Source organism: Diospyros lotus, chromosome 9, assembly GCF_014633365.1.
Source record: "Diospyros lotus cultivar Yz01 chromosome 9, ASM1463336v1, whole genome shotgun sequence".
NCBI classification, from domain to species: domain Eukaryota; kingdom Viridiplantae; phylum Streptophyta; class Magnoliopsida; order Ericales; family Ebenaceae; genus Diospyros; species Diospyros lotus.
This window is the reverse complement of record NC_068346.1, coordinates 25,040,867-25,047,046: the sequence shown is the minus strand read 5'-3', so window position 1 is coordinate 25,047,046 and position 6,180 is coordinate 25,040,867.

The window sequence follows — 6,180 nt, the reverse complement described above, 5'->3', positions numbered from 1 at the left end:
TGGCCCAAGTTGAGGCAGAGTTTACAGTCTTGACTATATAGGCCTCAAAGTTGGTGTCTACTGAAGCTAAGAAGGATGTTAAATTCTAAAGAGGATTGCGTGCTGATATTTTCCATGCTTTTGGAAGAGCTCAGAGTGTGGATTATGCCACGGTAGTTTAGCAAGAGTATGCTATCAAGAGAAATGTTTGAGAATTGCGAGATTGAGGTACATGATAAGAAGCTATTTGGAGACTTAGAAATTCTTGACGTTAGGGATTTTGATTTGATCCTTGGCATGGATTGGTTGTCACAACATTATGCAAAAGTTGACCGTCGATGGAAGATTATAGACTTTGATCTACCTCGATAGCCGATTCAGATATATAGAGGAGTCAAGCCTATGGCTATGATTCCAATTATCTCAGTGATGAAATTAGAGAAGTTGATGCGTGATGGAAGTAAAGTTTACCTAGTTTTTGTTTCCTTAGATGAGGGAAGCAAGAAGAAGTTGTTTGAGGTGCTAGTAGTACAAGATTTCTCAGATGTTTCCTTAATGAATTATCAAGATTACCTCCTCAGAGAGGAGCAGAGTTTACTATTGAGTTATTACCTAGTATACAGCCTATTTCTAAGGATCCATATCGAATTGCACCTGATAAACTAAAGGAATTGAAAGCCCAGTTAGAAGAATTAATAGAAAAGCATTTTATCCCAGTTCATCCCCGTAGGGTGCACCAGAATGGTTTGTAAGGAGGAAAGATGAATCTTTGAGATTATGTATTGATTATCGCCAATTGAACCAGGTGACAGTGAAGAATAAGTATCCCTTACCTCAAGTGATGACTTGTTGGATCAGTTGAGAAGAGCTAAGGTATTCTCGAAGATAGATTTGAGATCGGGAAACCATCAGATGCGAGTTAGAGATGATGATATTCAGAAGACTACTTTCAGGACTCGCTATGAACACTACGAGTTTGTGGTGATGCCATTTGAGTTAATGAATGCTCCAACTATTTTCATGGATTTGATGAATCGAGTTCTACGTGAGTACTAGATTGCTTCATTATTGTCTTCATAAATGATATTCTAGCTACTCACCAGTGTAGAGGAGAATACAAAGCATCTTACTATGGTATTGCAGAGGCTTAAAGAAGAGCAACTATATGCTAAGTTCAACAAGTGTGAGTTTAGCTCACTTAGATTGGATTTCTAGGCCATGTGGTGTTTGAAGATGGCATTTCAGTAGATCTAAACAGGACTAAAGCAGTTATGGATTGGCCGAGACCTACGATAGTGACAAAGATACGTAGTTTCCTAGGTCTTGTAGGATATTATAGGTGATTCATTGAGGGATTTGTTCGTTTATCTTCCCCTATGACTAAGATAACAAGGAAATGAGAGAAGTTGGAATGGAATGACGCGTGTGAAGGAATGACGCGTGTGAACGTGCTTTCAAAAAAATTAAAGTAGAAGTTAACTACTGCACCAATTTTAGCTATACCAAGAAGTGGAGAGAAATATTCCATTTGTAGTAATGCTTCCCATTAGGATTGGGATCCGTATTGATGTAAGAGGGTCGAGTTAATGCTTATGCTTCCAGATAATTGAAGAAACACGAGATGAACTACCCTACTCATGATTTGGAGTTGGCAACGATAGTATTTGCATTGAAGATATAGCGACACTATTTATATGGTGAGAAAGTCGAGATTTATATAGATCATAAGAGTTTACATTTTCTTCTATCCCAGAAAGAATTGAACATGAGGCAGAGACGTTGGGTCGAGTTATTTAAAGACTTCGACTGAGAGATTATATATCATCCAGGAAGGGCTAATGTAGTAGCCGATACTTTGAGTCGGCGAGGAGCTTCTATAGATATGATGATGGTTCAAGAATGGAAGTTATTAGAAAAATTAAGTGCTTTAACTATTTCAGCCCCAGAAGGTAGATCAGTTGTGAGTTGTGCTTACATAAGAATACAGCCCGAGTTATTTGATTTACTCAAGAACCAGCAATCAGAAGATGAAAAGTTGGAACAGATTTTAACAGATATCAAGAAATTTTCTCCTTTGGGATATACTCTATGGAGTGATGATATACTCTTATTTCAGAGATGTATTTGTATACTCAATGATGGAAATCTTAAGCAAGAGATTTTGAATGAAGCACGCAAGAGTTGTTACACTATTCATCCAAGTGTTGCAAAGATGTACCACGACCTTAAGTGGTAGTATTGGTGGAGTGGTATGAAGAAAGATATAACCAGATATATTTCACAGTGTTCAATATGCCAACAGGTTAGAGCAGAACATCAGAAACCCACAAGTTTATTATTTCCATTACCTATTCCAGAGTGGAAGTGGGATAATTTTGCCATGGAGTTTGTGATAGGTTTTACCCAGGATGACTAGAGGCTGTGATGCTATATGGGTGATTGTTGATCGTTTGACTAAATTAGCCCATTTTCTGCCTATCAAGAAGACTTACCCATTGAATAGATTTGCCAGAATTTATATTGAGGAGATCGTGAAGTGACATGGTGTTCTATCCAGCATTGTATCAGATTGAGATCCTCGTTTCACTTCTCATTTTTGGGGAGCTTTGCATGATGCATTGAGATCTTAGTTGAAGTTTAACACAACATTTCATCATTAGACAGACAGTCAATCAAAGAGGGCTATCAGGACTCTTGAAGACATGTTGAAAACTTATGTTCTAGACTTGCAAGGTAGTTGGGATGAGTATCTACCTTTGGTAGAATTTTCCTACAATAATAGTTTCCATTCAAGTATTGGAATGTCACAGTATGAGGCTTTGTATGGGCGACCATGTTGATCGCCAATATGTTGGGAAGAGATTGGTGATAGGGCTTTATTATGTCCTGAAATTATTGAGCAGGCATCAGAAAAGATTCGAGTTATCAAAGCTATAATGAAAATAGCCCAAGACAGACAGAAGAGCTATGCAGATAAGTGACATCAAGACCTCAAGTTTAAGGTAGGTGACCATGCTTGGTTAAGGGTCATGCCTATTAAAGGAGTTTGTAGATTTGGCGTAGCAGGGAAGCTTCATCCCCGTTACATTGGTCCGTTTGAGATTTTGAGATGAATTAGGACGTTAGCATATGAGTTAGCTTTGCCACCTCAGTTGTCCTATGTTCATAATGTGTTTCATGTTTCGATGTTGAGGAAGTATGTGCCAGATCCTTAGCATGTGATTGATTTTCAGAATCTTGAAGTTAGAGAAGATGTGTCTTATGAAGAGATGCCTACCAATATTCTAGAGCAAAAAGAAAAAAATTTGAGGAATCGATCAATTCCTCTCGTGAAAAATGCAATGGAAGTGACACTCGTCAGAAGAGGCGACGTGAGAATTAGAAGAAGAGATAAGGAGCTTTACCCCTCATTGTTTGAGTAACCAGGTACGAATTTGGAGGACCAAATTCTTTTAAGGAGGGGAGAAATTGTAACGACCCATTAGAGGGCCCAGTATTTATTCAGGAATTATTTAATTAATTATTGAAGCATTGATTAAGAGATTTTGCCAATTAATTATTTAATGTGGCAATTTAGAGATTTTAAAGGAAAAGAACAGCATTTATTTCTTTTTAATGTTAGAGTTAAAGGAATTTGCCAAGGTGGCAATTTAGATTCTTAATTGAGAGAATAGTATTTAAATAGCATTTAAATGACATTTATTTTGTAGAAATTAAATGCAAGGACATGAAGGTAATTTTGGAGTTTTATTATTATTTGAGAGTTTTAATAATAATTTTTGTATTATTATTAATTAAGTGGGACTATGTATTTAAAGAAGAATGAGAATCCATGTATGAGATGGAATTGGATTAAGAGTCTCCTAGTCCCAATAGGAGAAGGTTTTGAGAGTCTCAAAGTTCAATTGGGAGAGGGATTCCAAGTTATAAAAGGAAAGGGATCTTGGACTTTATGTCTATATATAGAGCCCATAGCTTAGCTTTTCTTCACATTATGTGAAGAACAGAAAGGCCAAGAGATAGCAGAGGCTTGCTAGAGTCTTCAGGATCGCTCCAGGGTTCGATCAGAGAGTTCTATCAGGCAAGTATTCTTCCTGTAATCCATTCCATTACAGGTTCATATCAGTTTTTCAGATTATTCTAGTTCTTCATTGAGTTCTCAGATTTTATATCAGTAAGCAGAGATGTATATATATATATATATGCATATAACAGTGAAGTTATGAGCAAGTTTTATTAATCCTGATCCATTTTGGATTGCAAGTTCCATTAATTCTCATCCATTTTGGATTGCAAGTTCTATTAATCCTCATCCATTTTGGATTGTAAGTTCTATTAATCCTCATCCATTTTGGATTGCAAGTTCCAGTAATCCTTATCCATTTTGGATTGCAAGTTTCATTAATCCTTATCTATTTTGGATTGCAAGTTCTATTAATCCTCATCCATTTTGGATTGCAAGTTCCAGTAATCCTTATCCATTTTGGATTGCAAGTTCTATTAATCCTCATCCATTTTGGATTGCAAGTTCCAGTAATCCTTATCCATTTTGGATTGCAAGTTCTATTAATCCTTATCCATTTTGGATTGCAAGTTCTATTACTCTAAGTTCTAATATCCGGATACCTTGTATCGTATCCGGATGTATCTAAAGTTCTTCAAGTATGATATCCGAATGGTTTGTTTATACATCCGAAAAGGTCAAGATAATATCCAGATGTCTCGCTTGACATCTGGATGCCTCCCTCAAAAGTTGAATTTTTCATTCGAATAGTCCCCAGTTATATCTGAATGCATCAGTGAGATATCCGGAGGACCAAAATCATATCCGGATGTCCTAGTTCATATCCGAATACTTCCCAGCATATCCGAATAGCTTCTTCTTTGAATGTCAGTGTATCCGGATGAGCCTTCTTCATATCTGGATGTCTTTCTTCTTATCCTGATATCCTTTCTGATATCCGGATGACTTTTCCAGAAATCTAATTTAGCTTCCAGTGAGTCCTAATTGAAGTTTAATTCAATCAATGTATTCAATACCTTCCAACATTGAATTCATAAGCCAGAACATGACAAGTTAATCATACCCATACCATAAATCATAATTCATAGAATCTTTGTATTCCAATATATAGATGAAGATCATATCATGTTCAGCATTATTTTATTTTGACATGATCAGCATTATTTTGTGAGATTATGTGCATACATTTTTGTATGAGCATTGAGCATGACTTTATATGGAGCACTACATATCGTGTGCCAGCATTTATGTGAGCATTGCATTGCATTATGCGCGCTAGGCGGCTTGTCCGCGGGGATCCCATCAGTTTCAGTTTCAGCTCAGTTTATGAGTTGCTCGCCTGGTGGCAACCAGGGGGCTAGGGGCTTTGCCCACAGTATGTGCTTACAATTTTTATGTATGCAGGTTTCAGATCAGACAGGTATGTGTTATCAGATTATGTGGGCCTATGAGCCAAAGTTGCATACCTGCATTTAGTTTACAATTTATGTGCATTACATTTTTATGAATGCAATCAGACAGTGATTATACAGTACAAGTTTAGTCAGTTATTTATCAGTATCGATATTCTTCGATTCAGCTTCAGTATTCTTTCCAGCTTATTACTTGCTGAGATTTTGTAGCTCACCTTGTACTCTTCACCCCTCCAGGTTCTAGCAGGGGAGTATCAGATGTGGGGCCTAGCAGCAGTGTTCAGTAGTGTGTGTACGTAGAGTCGCTCAAGATAAAAGATGTCTGGGAGTTTGTTGAGTTCTATAGAGTTTTCTTAGATTAGATCTTATTTTATATTTCAGTTGAGGGATTGTCCCTCAGTAAGAGTTTCAGTTTGTATTGACTAAGAGTTTTTATTCCAATTGATTGAGATGTTCAGTCATGGTATCAGATTTTAGATTATCAGTTAGTTTATTTTATTTTCCCCGTAGCACCTCTTCTCGGGCAATTCTAGGAGAGGGGGTGTTACATCTCATACATGGCATGAGAGTTCTAAGTTAGGATGATGACCCAATCCAAACTCACAAAACCATTTACACACTCAACTCGAGTTTAACTCAGATAAATCTTGCATTCATCGAGGTTTGGCTTATCTTGAGATTCAAGAACATTGGACACTGTCCTCGCCTTAACCCAAGATTAGATTTAGCTACTCATTTCCATTTAAAAGTTAATTAACAAGAATT